At 48.1% G+C, this 16,449-nt stretch overlaps 1 protein-coding gene across 1 annotated transcript in view; it reads left to right on the top strand.

Moving 5' to 3' along the window:
* The first annotated feature begins 6,174 nt into the window (after positions 1–6,174).
* NUP93 (nucleoporin 93) overlaps positions 6,175–16,449 on the top strand; it is a 91,492-nt gene continuing 81,217 nt past the window's right edge. Inside the window, exon 1 of the mRNA XM_040982671.1 lies at positions 6,175–6,240. The gene's annotated coding sequence lies outside the window, so the exon portion shown is untranslated. The remainder of the gene's footprint in view (positions 6,241–16,449) is intronic.

Here is a 16,449-nt window from a genome sequence, read left to right as displayed (position 1 = left end):
TCATGAAGGACCCTCCTAGGGTTCGTGAAGGACTACCAATCCACTGGGGCCTTTTTGACTGGGGAATACAGATCTCAATTTTGGAAGACTTGTGCAGGCTCCCATCTGCCACTGTCTCCCCAGGTGATCCTGGAGAAGTCACCTAATCCTTTCGCAGTTTAGGTTCCCTGCAAGGTGCACCGTAATAAACCTTTGTTTGTCTTCTTCTACATGGCTGCAATGTTCAATTAGGATCATATTTATTTTTGTTGATTTGATAGGGAAGGGAGAGAGAGAGAGAATTCATTTTTTGGTTCACTCCCCAAATGCTTGTAATAGCCAGGGTTGGGACCGGGTAAAGCCAGGAAGTTGGAACTCAAACCGGGCCATAACCTGCTATGTCTTAAGAGGGTTTACTCACTTATTTGAGAAAGAGAGAGAGAGAGTGTCCCGGTTAATCAGGAGCCAGGAGCTTTTTCTGGGTCTCCAACACGTACACAGGGGCCCAAGGACTTGAATCATCCTCCATTGCTTTCCAAGGCCATGAGCCAGAAGTTGGATTGGAAGTGAAGCAGCTGGGACTAGAATTGGCATCTATATGGGATTCTGGCACCACAGGTAGCAGCTTCTCCTGTTATGCTACAACACTGGCCCCTACTTTTCAGCTCATTGAGAAGTAATTTCATTTAGTGCACAAATTTTAATGTATAGCTTAATAGATTTTTACTTATGGGTACACCTGTGCTGCCATGCAGCTCAAAATCCAAATATTGCTGGTATCCTAAAACGTTCACAGAGCCTTTTCCTGGGCTACATATATTAACTCTGTTTCCTTTTTTTTTTTTTTTAAGTCTGAGTTACAAAGAGAAATGGAGAGACACAGAAGCAAGAGAGAGAGGAGATCTTCTATCCATTCGTGTACTCCTCACATGGTCACAATTGCCAGGACTGGGCAATTGGCTCAAACCAGGAGCCAGGAGTTTCTTCTTGGTCTCCCAAATGGGTGGCAGGGGCCTAGCCATTTGAGCCATCCTTGGCTGCTTTTCCTTGGCCATTAGAAGGGAGCTGGATCACACGTGGAGCAGCCAGGACATGAACAGTGCCCATAGGGGATGCTGGCATTGCAGGCCATGCCAGGTCGTTTTGACTGTTTTGAGCTTGATATAAATAGACTCCTATAGCAGCTCTGGATTCCTATGGTTTATGCTATCCACAAGTACTGATGCGATAGTCAGTGGTCCCTTTCCTTTTATTGCTGAGTAGTATTCAGTTGTGTGTCTATATCACAGCTCACGTATCCATTTTCCTGAGCTCTTTCCCAGTTTGGGGTTATTATGAATACATTTGTTATGAAGAATTTTATTCAAACGCTTTTCTATAAACATGTTTTTATTTCTCTTGGGTAGATACACAGGAGTAGAATGACTGGGTCTTAGGTGTACTTACAACTTTCTCAGGATTGCCTGCTTTCTGGGTCTGCTGTCATGTGACACTGGCATCTCATTGTTTTGTGTCTCAGCTGCTCTACCTCCCACCCAGCTCATGCTAATGTGCCTGGGTAGGCAGTGGCATATGGCCCATGGAACCCTGCCACTCATATGGTAGAGATCTTGAGCTGACGCTCATATGAGATGCTGGTGTTGCAGGTGGTGGCTTAACCCACTGCAATACAACACGGGCTCCCAGCAAGAGTGTCTTTATCAGGGATACTGAAGTAGCCTGAGGATTGTGGTCTATCTCATGGTGTAGCAGCTATCTTCCTTCATTGATCAAAAATATCGTTACCTCCCCAAGAAGGAGCCCACCCTGAGGATGTCATAGCAGACAGATGGAAAGGCCTAAATACCCGATGACCTGCTAACCCAGCCAACCGGAGGCTTACCTTACTGCGAGCCTTCTGATGAGGTGCCTTTTCCACGGCCCTGTTGCTGAGGCCTGCTGCTATCGGCTATGTGCAGCTCAAGTTCCCTGATGGATACCCGCCTTCACTGAGCTGTGACAAGCACTTGGCATTCCCTACACTGGCAGACCCACCCCCTTGCCATGAGCCAGCGCTTCAGCAAAGTTCTAGTTGCCAACCTTGAAAATGTCAAGTCACCTTTTGTGTGATTGAAATGAACCCCATCTGAAGGGCAAAGTTACAGGCTTCCCTTTTAAGCTTTTAGTGACTTCTGAAGAATATTGCTGATCACAAAGCTTTATGTAATTTGCTGCCACCCACTAAGACGCCACCCCTGCCAGCCGCAGCCCAAGATAGGGGGGCGATCCGTGGAGCTGGATCCTGTCTGTTATGTAAGAATTATGGCTTCCTTTCCTTCTACGTGCCACATGCTGGCCTGTTGGTGGTGGTGAGGGTATACAGAAGAAAAAACAAGGCTTCAGGCTGTCAGCAAGGGGGGAGGGGAAGGGACATAGATTCTGGGCCGGGGATGTTTTTATATTTCTGCACTTTGTTATGGTGTCATGAATAATAGATGGGTGATAAAGTGCACATAATCTTAAATGTACGGCTCAATGAATTTTTAAAAATGAATCCACCCATATGCTCAGCGTCCAGCTTAAGAAGCAGAGCCCTGACAGATCTCAGAAAGTTCCTGCCTTGTCTTCACCACCGTCCCATCCCCACTTTCATATAACTGGGATTCTGACATCTGTCACCGTTGATTAGTTTTGCCTGAGTTGGACTCTATATAGATGTAACCATACTTTTGTATCCGGCTCCTTTTATTTGACATTCTGTCTATGAACGTTGTTTGTGGGTGTAACTCCTTCTTTTCGCTGCTCCCATGTTTTGTCACAGGGTCACAGCATAATTTGTTAACTATCTATTTTGATATCTTCTGTTAGCAGACTATGGGGTTTTTTTCCACTTTCAGATTGGTACAAGAAATGGCATTTAGAACATTGTTGTCCACTGTTTTTGATTAAGATATGCACACATCTGTGCCACAAAGGGATACATTCATGAATGGATGGACAGAAAGAATTTCTGGGTTATGGAGTTCATGAGTTCATGAGGTTTTAATATATTTTGTTCATTTCCTAAGAGGCTGTTCCTATTTACAACCCTTCAGCAATGTATGATAGTCCCACAATATTTTGAACATTGGGAGTTGTCACCTTTTAAACATAGCTATTTACTTGACATCATGAGTTATTGATAGCATGAAAATCAAGATGCGAAGAGTGGTCATTTGGCCCAGCTGTTTGTGATGTCTGCATCCCCTACTGGGATGTCTAGGCTTATGTCCTGGTTCTGTTTCTAGCTCCTGGGTCCAGCTCCTGCTGATGCATACCTTGAAATGTAACAGTTCATGGCTCGTGTGCATGGCTCTCTGCTCCCCACATGGGAATCCTGAATTGGATTTTCTGCCTGCCTCCAACTTTTGTGGACATTTACAGAGGGAATCAGAGGTTGGGAGTTTTCTCTGTCTCACTTTCTCCCTCTGTCAAAGAAATGAATTGATTTGAAATGTTAATTTTATTTGTTTTGAAAAGAAGAGAGAGAGAAAGGTCTTCCACCTGTTGGTTTATCCCCCAAATGGCTACAATAGCCATAACTGGGCCAATCTGATGCCAGGAGCCAGGAGCTTATACCAAGTCTCCTATGTAGGTGCAGGAGCCCAAGTTCTTAAGCCATTCTTCAGTGCTTTCTCAGATCCATTCACAGGGAGTTGGATCAGAAATAGAGCAACTAGAACTCAAACCAGCACCCATATGGACAATGGCACTGCAGGTGGTGGCACATACAGGCAGAAGGCGTGACTATAGTTTGTTGGTCCTGCGCTATTTTTTTTTTTTTTGAAAGTTAGATATACAGAGAGGAGGAGGAGAGACAGAGAGGAAGATCTTCTGTCCTATGGTTCACTCCCCAAGCAGCCACAATGGTTGGAGCTGAGCCAAACTGAAGGAGCCAGGAGCTTCTTCCAGGTCTCCCCCGTGGGTGCAGGGTCCCAAGGCTCTGGGCCTTTCTTAACTGCTTTCCCAGGCCACAAGCAGGGAGCTGGATGGGAAGCACAGGGCTGCCAGGATTAGAACTGGCGACTAAATGTGATCCCAGCATGTGCAAGGCGAGAACTTTAACCACTACTTTATCACGCCAGCCCCCCTGCGTTACTTTTATAGCAGACAGACACATGGAAGGAGAGATCAGAGGAGGAAAAAGAGGAAGCAATGGAGGGGAGAGAGAGAGAAAGAGGGAAGGAGGAGACAGATACAAGGAAGGAAGGGAGTGAGGGAGGAAGGGAGGGAGGGAGGAAAGGAAAGGAAGGAGGGAGGTACACAGATGAATGAATGGTGGATGGGAAGGAGGGAGAGAGGGGGCAAAGGAGGGAGGGAGGAAGAAGAGAAGGAAAATGGCCGGATGGATAAAAGAGGGATGCTGTTCCGGTGCACTCCATATCTTTCACAGGGACAAAGTGCCAACTCAGACATAGTAAGTGACTTGTCTAGGGTTCAGCAACTAGTTAAAAGTAAAGAGTTTTTTTGTTATCAAGGTTTCTTGAGAGCTTGTCTGCAAGGAGAAGGAAAAGTGGAATGCTATCTAATTTTGTCTGTGCTGAAAATATATGAAGAGAGCAAGAAGAAAATTTATCAAGCTGGGACAGTGCTGCTCCTAGGAGAAGGAACTGTAAGTGAGCCCCTTGGGGCAGGAGAATAGCAGGCTAATTCTCTGCCTACAACACAGGGACCCCATATGGACACCAATTGGAGTCCTGGGCTGTTCTACTTCCAACCCAGCTCCCTGCTAATGAGCCTGGGAAAACAACGAAGGAAGGCTCAAATGCTTAGGCCCCTGCAGCTGCACGGAAGACCTGGAGGAAGCTCCTGGTTCCTGGCTTTAAACCTGCCCAGCTCCAGCTCTTGGAGCCATTTGGGGGAGAGCCAGTAGACAGAAGATCTCTAGTTCTTTCTCTGTCTCTCCTCTGTCTGTGGCTCTGACGTTAAAATAAAAGTAGATACATATTTGAAGATAAATAAGGAAATTTAAAAATGAATCTTTAAAAATTAGGGTATTTCTGCAACATTTTTGAAATGAAATGGCCTGTGTAACTCCTATCAACAGAAAAACACTGGAAAGTGGTTTCCTAACTTTATTTCTTTTTTTTTAAAAAAGATTGATTTTTATTAACAAGGCAGATTTAGAGAGAGAAGGAGAGACAGAAAGATCTTCCACCTGCTGGTTCACTCTCCAAGTGACTATAACAGCCAGAGCTGAGCTGATCTGAAGCCAGGAGCCAGGAGCTTCTTCCAGGTCTCCTTTGCAGGTTTAGGGTCCCAAGGCTTTGGGCTGTCCTTGACTGCTTTTCTAGGCCACAAGCAGGGAGTTGGAAGGGAAGTGGAACAGTTGGGATATGAACTGGCAGCTATTTGGGATTTCAATGTGTTTGCAAGGTGAGCATTTAGCCTCTGGCTCACTGCACTGGGCTCCTAATTTTATTTCTTTTACACAAGAGTTGCAACAGACATTATATTCCCAATAGTTGCCGAGGTATAGACGCCAAAGAATTTCCTTTGAGGATTCTGAACTCGCTTCCCACCCTACTCCTTGAACTGTCTTCTTGCTCAAATAACTCAAAGATACATATTTCTCTCTCCTGATGAAAAGGGTTTACATCAACCCAGGCTGGGCTAGTCTGAAGTCAGGGGCTCCATGCAGGTCTCCCACGTGGATGGTAGGTTGCCAAGAACTTGGATCATCTTCCATGGTCTTTCCCAGCCATTAGCTGGGAGCTGGATGGGAAGTGGAGCATCCGGTACTTGAACCAGCAATCTGAGATGGGAAGCCGGGAATTGCAGGCGGTGGCTTAACCACCCGCACCACGACGCTGGTTCTAACTTTGAACTTTCTTAAGCAGGCATTTTAAGAGACACGGGGTCATTGTCTCTCCCGCCATCACTCTACTCTGTGCTCCTAGCCCTCCTTACACCCTGCCGTGATGGATGACGCTTTGTTTCCCCCACCAGCCTTGTTTGCATCGCACAGGGAATCGCTTCCCAGCACAGGGAATCGCCATCTCCCTGCAGAGGAGACTGTCCATGCAGGAAGCTGGAGTGACAACTCGGCTGCAGGCCCTGCCCCCGGCCCCGCCCGTGTCCTTGTTCGTCTCCAAAGCTGTCAATAAAGTTCATTTGGCCGCGCGCTGAGGCTGCTGGGAGCGGCCCGGCTCAGCCAATCGGGCGGCGCGGGCGAGCGGCGCGAGAAGCGGTGGCCGCGTTCTCGAACCGGGGCCGAAGCCGGGGACTCCGCTGCGGTGGCGGGTGAGTGCTTGTCGGGTCGCGTCCTTCCGGCCCGGGCTTTGTGCTTGAGCCCCGGCCTGGGCAGCTGGACGGAGTCCGGTCTGCACGCCGGAACCGTCGGCCGGCGCCTTCCGTCCTGCCCCTCATGGCGGCCGGCGCACCTCGCCTCGGGAAGCCCCGGGCAGGTGCAGCGCTCCAGCCTCGCATCTCCCCTCCGCGTGGGTCCCGAGCCGTGGGCCCTGATGGCCGTTCCTCCACCGGGGCTCGGCACGCCACCCCGAGTCATGCCCAAGGTCGGGTGAGCGTCCTGGCAGCTCCTCGCCGGCCTGCTTGCCCCTTGTGGACCGGGTCTTTGGGGCTGGGAGAGACGACCCCGTGAGCTTCTGCAGAGCTTGGCTGGGTTCTTGTGTTGGCATCCACGGGAATGCTAAGGATTGCAGCTGGGAGTGGCTCACCTTTCTCGGGTCTCGCTGCGGCCTCCCTGGAAACGGGATGCTCCACTACTAAAATTGCAAGTTTTGGCTCCTCTGAGTCCTTGGTTAGCGTTTGGGCAACCCCTTGCTGGAGCTGTTGGTCCGGGTTTGCCCTTCCACTTAGGGAAGGTTGTTTGGGACGAGATGCCTTGCAGTGTCAACAATGGTTCTTTCTCATGTTGTGCCAGGGGAGGCCCAGGCATCCTGCAGCATCTGAGGTTTTGCTTCTGCTCTTTGCCAGCCTTACTATTTTCTCCATTGTGCATTGGTGACATTCTCACTTTTCACTCATCGTAGCTTCAAACATCTACATATTAGGCGAACAGATCCGGTATTTCTGTCTCCAGCCTGGGCCTCTCTGACCTCCATCCTGCTGCCTTCTGTCTGTTTCCACTGAGAGGGGTACAGGACTCTAGAGAGCTCTCCTCTGCTTCTTGGCCCATACTCCTCCTGCCATGTCTTTTTCTGTCTGTCCTTTGAGTCATCCATGATGGCTTTTTCTTTAAAGTTTTTATTTATATTCGTTTTATTGGAAGTCAGGGAGAAAGAGACAGACAGGCCTTCTGGTTCAGTTCCTGAATGCCTGCACCTGCCAGGGCTGGGCCAGGCTGAAGCCAGAACCCCAGAACTTAGTTCAGACCTTCCATGTTGGTGGCAGCCCTCCCAAATATTGAGCTGTCACCTGCTGTCTCGTCGGGTGCACAGTGGCAGGGCACAGGCTCCAGGATGTGGACCAAGCCATCCCAAGTGGAATCTTGACCACTGTGCCAAGTACTTGCCAGCCACCCCGTTTTTCCACATCCACTCCTTGTCACTCTGGACCAAGTCACCACCTCCTCCCACCTTGAAAGAGCTTCCCCTTTCTTCTGCCTGCCCTCTGTTTTTAGTATGACAGCTAGAGGGATTTTTTAAAAAATGTTTTTATTTTTATTTGAAAGGCAGATTTACAGAGGGAAAGAGAGAGATTGCTCTCCCATCCACTGGCTCACTCCTCAAATGGCTGCAATAGGCAGAGCTGGTTTGAAACTGGGAGGCAGGAACTTCTTCAAGTTCTTCCTCATGGCTTCTGGGACCGTAGGACTTGAGCCGTCCTCCATGCGTTCCCAGGTGCATCAGCAGGGAGTTGGATTGGAAGTGCAGCAGCCAGTACTTCAGGTGGAGATTTAACCCACCACAACATGACAGTGGCCTAGAAGAGTCCTTTTGCAACACAGATCAACATAGCATATCACTGCTGTGCTTCTGACAGGCTTCTCGCAGTAAGGCGTAGAGCTGCACCTACCTGTGTATCGTTGCTTTCCTATGTGCTGTGGCTTCGGGGCCCTGTGAGCCGGTGGATCTGTGTACAGCTTGCTCACACGTGCACGTCTTTCCTAGGAGTTTCCCAGGGCAGCTTTCCCCACAGACTTCCTGCATTGCTGTAGCTGTTCCTAGTGCTTAGATTGTGCTCATCCGTCTGGTGTATTTGCCTTCCCCTCTTTTCTGTGAGTGGGGAGACTTTTCTCCGCTTTGTCCCTTGATGTCTTTCCAGCACTTTGGCGCACAGTAGTCGTTCTGTAAATAGGGAGTAAATGAGCGTGGCTGCTTCTATTGGAATCTTGGGATGCAGTGCTGAGTAAGTCAGACATGCTCTTCCTGTGCTGATGTTTGTGGAGGATACACAGATAAGTGGTGTGGTGTCAGGGTTATTTTTAAAGGAGCACAGGTATAGTTGAAGATAGGCTGATAGAAATGAGAGAGCAAGTGCCAGGAACATTTGAGGACCTCCCTGGCAATGGAATAGCAGGTGCAGTGGGAGATGTGAGCCTGAGTGCTGGAGCCTGAAGTGGGTGGTAAGGCAGAGGGAAAAATAGCTGTGCCAAGGATGGGGAGGGGTCGAAGCAAAGGTTAGGACATGAAAGGACCCAAGGTGTCTTCCAGGAATGGGTCACTTTCTTCTGTAAAGAGATGTTTGGTCAGAGCTGAGCACCTGTGGACCTAATCCTACATGACTTTCCTGCTCGAGAGGGAGATGTACATGGGAAGAAATAACCACAGCTGTTTCTCTAGGAAATGGCACAGCAGGTTCACGTTAGTGTGGGAGCAAGTTGTGAATATGGCACTCCCCATGTGACAGGCTGGGTGTGGGGATGGTTATGTGCGCCTGGCCTGTGCAGCTGGCATGCAGGAAGGAAACGGCATGAGGTATCCTAAGGAACAGAGAATTGCTGGGGTAGATTTGGGGGAACGTGGTAAGGGATAAAGATGCTAAGAGGAGTGGTATGCTATTAGTTATCATTTTAATTCTACAATAAAATACTTAAAGCAAGTCATTTATGAAAGAATGAAGTTTATTTTGGCTTACAATTTTTTTTTAATAAAGATTTATTTTATTTTTATTGGAAAGGCAGATATACAGAGAGGAGAGACAGAGAGGAATATCTTCCATCCGATGATTCACTCCCCAAGTGAGTGCAACGGCCGATGGCTATGCCGATCCGAAGCCAGGAGCCTCTTCTGGGTCTCCCACGCGGGTGCAGGGTCCCAAAGCTTTGGGCCGTCCTCGACTGCTTTCCTGGGCCACAAGCAGGGAGCTGGATGGGAAGCAGGGGCCTCCGGGATTAGAACCGGTGCCCATATGGGATCCTGGGCGTGCAAGGCGAGGACCTTAACCACTGCGCCATCGCGCTGGGCCCCACAATTGAAAATTGATCAGCCTCATCGGTCTGACATCCAGGGATGGTGTTCTTACTGGCAGAGTTTTAAAGATTTATTTTTGTTGGAAAGGCAGATGAGATTTACAGAGAGAAGGAGAGACAGAGGAAAAGGTGTTTCATCTGCTGGTTTACTCCCCAAATGGCCGCAGTAGCCAGAGCTGAGCCAATCCAAAGCCAGCAGCTTCTTCCAGGTCTCCCAGGTAGGTGCAGGGTCCCAAGGCTTTGGCCCATCTTCTATTGATTTCCCAAGTCACAAGCAGGGAGCTGGATGGGAAGTGGAGCAGTCAGGACATGAACTGGTGCCTTTATGGGATCCTGGTGTTTGCAAGGTGAGAATTGAGTCATTGAGCCCTATGGCCAGACCCAGGAGAACCACTTCTAAGGGCATGCCCCCAGTGACCTAAGATCTCGCCTCTAATCACTGTAGTTGGATTAAATTTCTGTTCTCTGTGTCCCATTACCTTATGATTTTGAGGCTTGGAGTCTTACATGAGTTTGGAAGTCATACTCCATTCATACCATAGCTGGTGGCAGTGACTGGTGGCCACCTAGGATAGCCGTGTCAAAGCATGATCACTTTGTTCTGGGGGACATGGAGGGCATTCCTGGTGGGCTTCAGACCTGATGGCGGGTATTGATATGAAGGAGACTGAAAAAAGGAAAATGTGATAGAGTGGACAGTGGCATGTTCTGAGAAGCTTCTTCAGATGGGAGACCTAGGAGCAGAAACCCAAAGGAAGCAAGGGAATGAGTCATTTAGGGAAAAAGGGTCCTGCAGATGCTGTGGAATCATGGGATGCCAAAGCCCTGAGGCAGCGGTGTTTTTAGCATATTGTGGCTGAAGCAGGAGATCCTGGGCACGAGTAGTTGCAAAAGGGGACTGAGCGTGCAGGCTTCACAGCACAAGGCCGGGGACTTTGGGTTTCAGTCTGTGAAGTTACGAGGACTGTTGATGGGTTGAACCAAACCTTCTTTCTTTCTTTCTTTTTTTTTTTTTTTTTTTGATTTATTTATTTTTATTGCAAGGAGGCAAATTTACAAAGAGAGACAGAGAAAGATCTTCCATCTGCTGGTTTACTCCCCAAAAGGGCACAAATGCCAGAGCCGAGCCGATCCAAAGCCAGAAGCCTATTCTGGATCTCCTACAAGGGAGCAGGGTCCCGAGGACATGGTCCGTCTTCCGTTGCTTTCCCAGGCCACAAGCAGGGAGCTGGGTCGAAAGTGGAGCAGCTGGGACATGAATCTGTATCTCTATGGGATGCTGGTGCTTGAAGGTGGAGAATAACCCAGTGAGCCAACACACCAGCTTGAGCCTTTTCTTTTTTAAGTTTTATTTTATTTATTTGAAAGGCAAAATATCAGAGAGGGAGAGACACAGAGCAAGAGGTCTTCTATCCACACTCACTTCCTAAATGGCCACAATGCCAGTGCTGGGTCTCCTGTGGGTGACAGTGAAACAGTGAATGGAAGACCTCTTTCTGTCTCTTTTCCTCTCAGTGAACTCTGCCTTTCAAATAAAAATGAACGATTTTTTTTTAAATTAGCAAGTTATTGGAATCATGTAAAGCAATTATTTCCCACATGTTCTCATGGAAGCAAATTTGACAAGTGTGTAACTTGTAAAGTAGGTGCAGCTGTTTGCCTTAATGGTTGAGACACTGGGAAACCCTCCGCATGTTGGAGCGTCTGGAACAAGTCCTGAGTTTGTTTCCAGTTTCATCTTCCTGCGGATGGGCACCCTGGAAAGGGAGCAGGTGACGGCACGAGTACCTGGCTCTCTGCTACCGCGTGGGAGAGCTGGATTGGGTGTCGGGCTCCAGGTTGGCCTGGTTCAACCTGGCTATTGTGGGCATTTAGGAAGTGAACCAGCAGTTGGCCAGTCTTTTCCCATCTATCTCTTTGTCTTTCAAGTAAAATAGAAAAATGAAAAGCAGAAGTCTCCCACCGGAGAGCTCTGCTCTGCAGAGGTACTGCTGTTAAGTTTCTTGCTATGTTTGCATTATGTTTCTTGCCATTCCTATGAAGACTATCTGTGAGCAAATCCTAAGTGTATAGGTCAGTGGATTTCTGTATGTTTATTCACTCCGGTAGCCACCATCCATTTTGAGATACACACTGTTTCTAATACCCTGGTGTCTTAGCTCAGGTTACTGTTATGTACCATGACTTGGGCTGCTTAAACAACAGAAACTCATTTGTCATGGTTTTGGAGGCTGGTGAGCGGGGGCCCATGTTCCAGCTGACCTCTCTGCAGGCTGACCTGTGGTTCTGCTGGCAGTGGGTGTCCAGGCATGTGCACAGAGCGTTGTCCTACTCCCACCTGCTGGCCCACCCACAGCAGGCTGACCGGCAGCTCCTATAAAGTTCCTTTTGTGGGTCATTTATCTTTGTAGATCTTTGCTCATTGGAGGTGAAATAACCTAACTAATTTTTATGTGCTTGGGATGTTGACAGCATTCCTGTTAACACTGAGTCATCTAGAACAGTCTCCTCCTAAATCACCCTGGTCTTTATCTTCTGTCTGGGTTAATTTATTTTAGTTCTTTATTTTCTCTAGAACTCTACCTTCTGAGTAATATTGAGGTCTGATTCTTTTATTTAGTCTCCCAGGACTGTATGATTTACTTAACAACAAATTTGTTATTCCCTTGCTTCCAAAGGCATCTGAATCAATAGTACCTGTCAACTTGTGATTTTCCTTTTGGTAGTGGTTGTAATTGACAGCTGATGGATACAGTAAGAAGTGAAATGAAATTGTCATCTAATATATATTAGATGTCGTGTAACTCAAAGGAAGAGAGGAGAGCAGAATCAGTATTTAACTTTTGATGCCTCAAGTGAAGTTTTTCTCGTTAATCGTTGGTATTGAATATTGAATACCTTTTTTGCATTTGATTCCTGTTGTAATCTGATTAATAGGATTTGAGGGCAGGATTTTATTTTGAGGTTAAATGTTAAATTTCTTTTGAATTATATCATTGTGGAAATTTGGATTTATAAATAAGAACATATTTGATAGTGTACCATATACTGTACATTTTAAAATTCTGTCTTCCAGAAGTTCTTTCTGCTTCAAAGTTGTGGTTGAGTAAGTTATAAATTTATTTAATTTGAAAGGCATGCATGCATAAACACTTGGTGACATATAGGGATTTTCTATCCACCATTCATGCCTGTGAACTTCTAATAACAGGCTGAAGCCAAGAGCTAGGAACTCAGTCCGAGTCCCTTTGTGGTTGCTAGGGGCCCAAGGAACAGGTACTAATTCTCTGACTAAGCTTCCAGAAGAATATAGTCCAGAAAGTTAGAGTCTTCAGAGCCTCAGTGCTGCAGCCCAGCTCAGCTTGACCTGCCCCCAGAACTGGCCCTTAACATATGCCAAAGGTCCCTCCGCCTTGTCCAGCCTGACCTATCCCCAGCTCTGGTTCTCATGTTTACCAGCAGTAACTGGCAAGAGAGTGCCCACAGTTCCCTCTGCCAGGCCTGCTCCCAACCCTGGATCTTATGCCTGCCAGGGGGTGCTGCAGTCCAGCCTGACTCACACCCAGTCCTGGCACTTGCCAGCTAGTGCTTCAGCCTAGCCTGGCAGGCCCTCACCCATCTGGCTCTGGTGTGTACCAGTGGGTGCGGCAGCCTACCCCAGCCTGGGCAGCCCTCAGTCTGGTCCACACCCAGTCCCAGCTCTTAGACTCAGCAGTGGAAGCAGCAGCTCAGCAAGAGAGTCCCCAAAGTTCCCCTACAAGGCCTGCTCCCAGCCCTGTGTCTTGTGCTTGCCCGTGGGTGCTATGGCCTAGTCTGAGATGGCCCACTCCCAATCTTGGCATTTCCCAATAGATGCTACAGGCTTGCTCAGCCCAACCTGCCCCCAACTCTTGCTGGTGCATGTAGCAGTTTAGCTCAGCCTGGCCCATACCCAGTCCTCATGTGAACTGGCAGGTGTTGCAGTACAATCTGGCCTGGCTTGTACTCTATCCTGGTTCTCATTCATGTCAGTATGTGCTGTGAACTGACCCTACCTGGCCCGCCTCCAGACCTGGATCACACGTTAGTCATTGGGTGCTGCAGCCCTGCATATTCTGGCCTGCTCTGAGCCCTGGCTCTTGAGCTTTATCAATGGTAGCTATGGCCTAGGAGGGGAGTTCCTGAAGTTCCCCTATCAGGCCCACTTTTAACAATGGATCTCATGTGCACTGTGATTACTGCTGCCCAGACTGACATGACTGGCTCCCAGTCCTTCCACTTACCAACCAGTGGATACTGTGGCTAGCCTGAATGGCCCACACCTATCTGGTTCTCATCAATGGGTGCTATAGCCTAGCCCTGTCCTGCCTACCCCCAGACCCAGCTCTCATGTGAACCAGTGGGTGCCATGGTCTAACCTGGCCTGTCCCACACCCATTCTGGCTCTTGATCTCCAGGGGGTGCTTGATCACAATAGCTGGGTCTATCAGCTATTGTGTGCCCTAGACCCAGTCTACACAATAGCTGATAGATGCTGAAGTCTTGCCTATCCTGGTCTGCACATAGCTCTGGCTTTCACATTTGCCAATGGGAGCTGTAGCTCAGCAGGGGAGTTCCCAGAGTTTCCTGAGCAGGCCCATATCCAGCCCAAGGTCTTGTATGTGTTGGTAGGTGCTTTGGCTCAGCCTGGCATAGCCCACTTGGCAGTCTCAGCTCTCACTGACTGGTGTTGCAGCTTTGCCCAGCTTGGCGTGGCCCATACCCTGTCCTGGCTCTCGTGTTTGCCAGCAGGTGCTGTGTCCTGACCTAGTCAAATTTGTCCCTAGACCCAGCCCAGACAAATTCTGGCAAGTGCTATATAGTCTTGCCTGGGTTGATCTGCCCCCAGCCCTGCTCTTGTGCTCCCCAGCAGGAGCTGTGGCCAAATAAGGGAGTTCTGTGATTTCTCTACCAGGCCTACTCCCAGCCTTGCATGTTAGGCACGCCAGCTAGTGCAACAGCTCTGCTTGCACTGCTCTCAGTCCCGTCCTTTGCATGTGCTGAGTGAGTGTTTCAGCCTGGCCCTGCTCAGCCTCCTCTGAGCCCCGGCTCCCTTGAGTGTCAGGTGAGTTCTGTGGTCCAGCCTGGCTTGGCCAGGTACCACCCCCAGCTCTCCGTATAATTCGGTGGGTGCTGCAATCCTGCAGAGCTGAGACCACAATTTCCCTGCAGAATCTGCCCCCAGATCTGATTCTGTTGTATTCTGGTGGGTACTGCAGCCTAACCCAGCCAGGCATGCTCCCCAGTTGCAGCTTTTGCTTGTGCCAGCAGGCAGCAGGTGGTACTGTTTAGCCCAGCCAAGGTCTCCTACAGGGGCGGGTGCCTTGGCCTGATCCAGACATGCCCTCTGGTTCCCCTCCCCCAACCACTGTGTTTCAGCCAACCATCCTGTCTCAGCTCCCTCGCCTACCTTTGAGTGCAGTGGCCCAGTCCATGGAAGACCCCAGAAGTCATTCCTCTCCTGTCAAGTGTGCTCCTATCTGTTTCCACTCCAATATGTCCCAAGACCCCCTTCCCTGGACAGTCTGCAGCCCCCCGAACCTGCGGGCCAGGGTGGCATGTCCTGTCCTGATGTTCCTTGTCTTCCCCAGACTAAGCAACTATGCTGGTATATTTGACATTAAGCAGGCCCAGAATACCTGCCAGCTACTGGCTGCTTTTCTACCATCAGTGTAACTCTTGCCCAGGTACAAGGCAACCTAGGGAGTTACCTACAGGTGAGGTAGAAAAAGTTTTTAACATATCAGTTCTTTGGATTAGAATGATGTTCACCTGACAATTTAGATGTTTCTTCTGAAAGGCCAGTTGGTTTTGTCTGGGTATGTAGAGGGAAAGCTCTAGTCTGGACCAAGCATGATCTGAATTCCTGCCATTTTTGTTGTCATAACTGTATGCTGCAGACCCTCAGAAATGTTGTGTATTAATTGGTAACTGAAAGGGAATGTTGGACCTTTTCTTGCCAGTGGGTGCTGATTTGTCAGGGGATTGCACAAGCCTCTGAGAAGGACAGACTCAGAAGAAAGAATAAAATTCTTTCTGTCGTACACCTGCTGTGTGCAGGTGCTGTTCCAAGTACTTGGGATATACCAGTGAGCATAATGAGTAACTCACAGTCTAGTAGAGGTGACAGACGCTTAGAGAGGTGGAAGAGTGCTGAGGTTTCTAACCGTTGGTGAGGCTGGCCTCAAAGACAAGGTTGATGTAAAGCAGAGAATCAGCTATGAGCATGTCTAGGAATTTCTTCTGGCTCTGTCGTCCCCATTGCCTGAACAGCCTGATTGTATTGGGACAAACCGTTATAGTGATTTTCTGGTAACTTTAGGTTAACAGTTACCGTACACACACATTTTGGGGAAGATTAAAGTTAGCTTGGGACTTCATAAGGAATGCCAAAGTGGTTTCTTTCATGTTTACTCCAGCTTAGCTGTTTTTGTTTTAACCTTGTGCCCTTCCCTTTGAAGTTAATGTCCTTTAGCGCTCATTTTAGAAAGTCCCTGTTCTTCTGCTGTAGGTTTATGGCAGTGCTGGTGCCCTTTTAACATTAACCTGTGCTTCACAGCTTAGGTGTAATTATATATTATACTAACATTATAACTGCAATTCTAGGCCAGTGGATTTTGCAGGTGCATTTGGAGCTTGGGTTTAAAACAAAGACATAACCAACCAAAGCTACTGCTTAAAGAATTTTGTTCTTCTTCAAACAAAGAATTTTGTTCTTAACCTTTTGGTGTTGGAAATATTTTTAATGGTGGTAATACTTTAAATCTTCCGTTGGTCTAAATAGCAGTGGAAGTTCAACCACATTCTCTTGATCAAGATCCTTATGTAAGGATGGTCCAGTCTGTATAAAATTCATAAATGCATACAATCTTAAATGTCAGTACTTTTCCTAGGGCTGCTTTTGAGCTCTTATTGGAAAACAGGCGATTTTACTGACTTAACTGATACATGGTACAAGAGCCAGCTGCTATTGCTACACATTTAATTGTTGGTGGCAATGAAAAAGTAGTATAGTAACAATAAGACTGTTGTCCTGATTATATATGTGTGTGTATGTGTAT

Source organism: Ochotona curzoniae, unplaced genomic scaffold (assembly GCF_017591425.1).
Source record: "Ochotona curzoniae isolate NIBS_2020 unplaced genomic scaffold, NIBS_Ocur_1.0 contig_3622, whole genome shotgun sequence".
NCBI classification, from domain to species: Eukaryota; Metazoa; Chordata; class Mammalia; order Lagomorpha; family Ochotonidae; genus Ochotona; species Ochotona curzoniae.
This window is presented reverse-complemented; position numbering and strand designations above follow the sequence as displayed.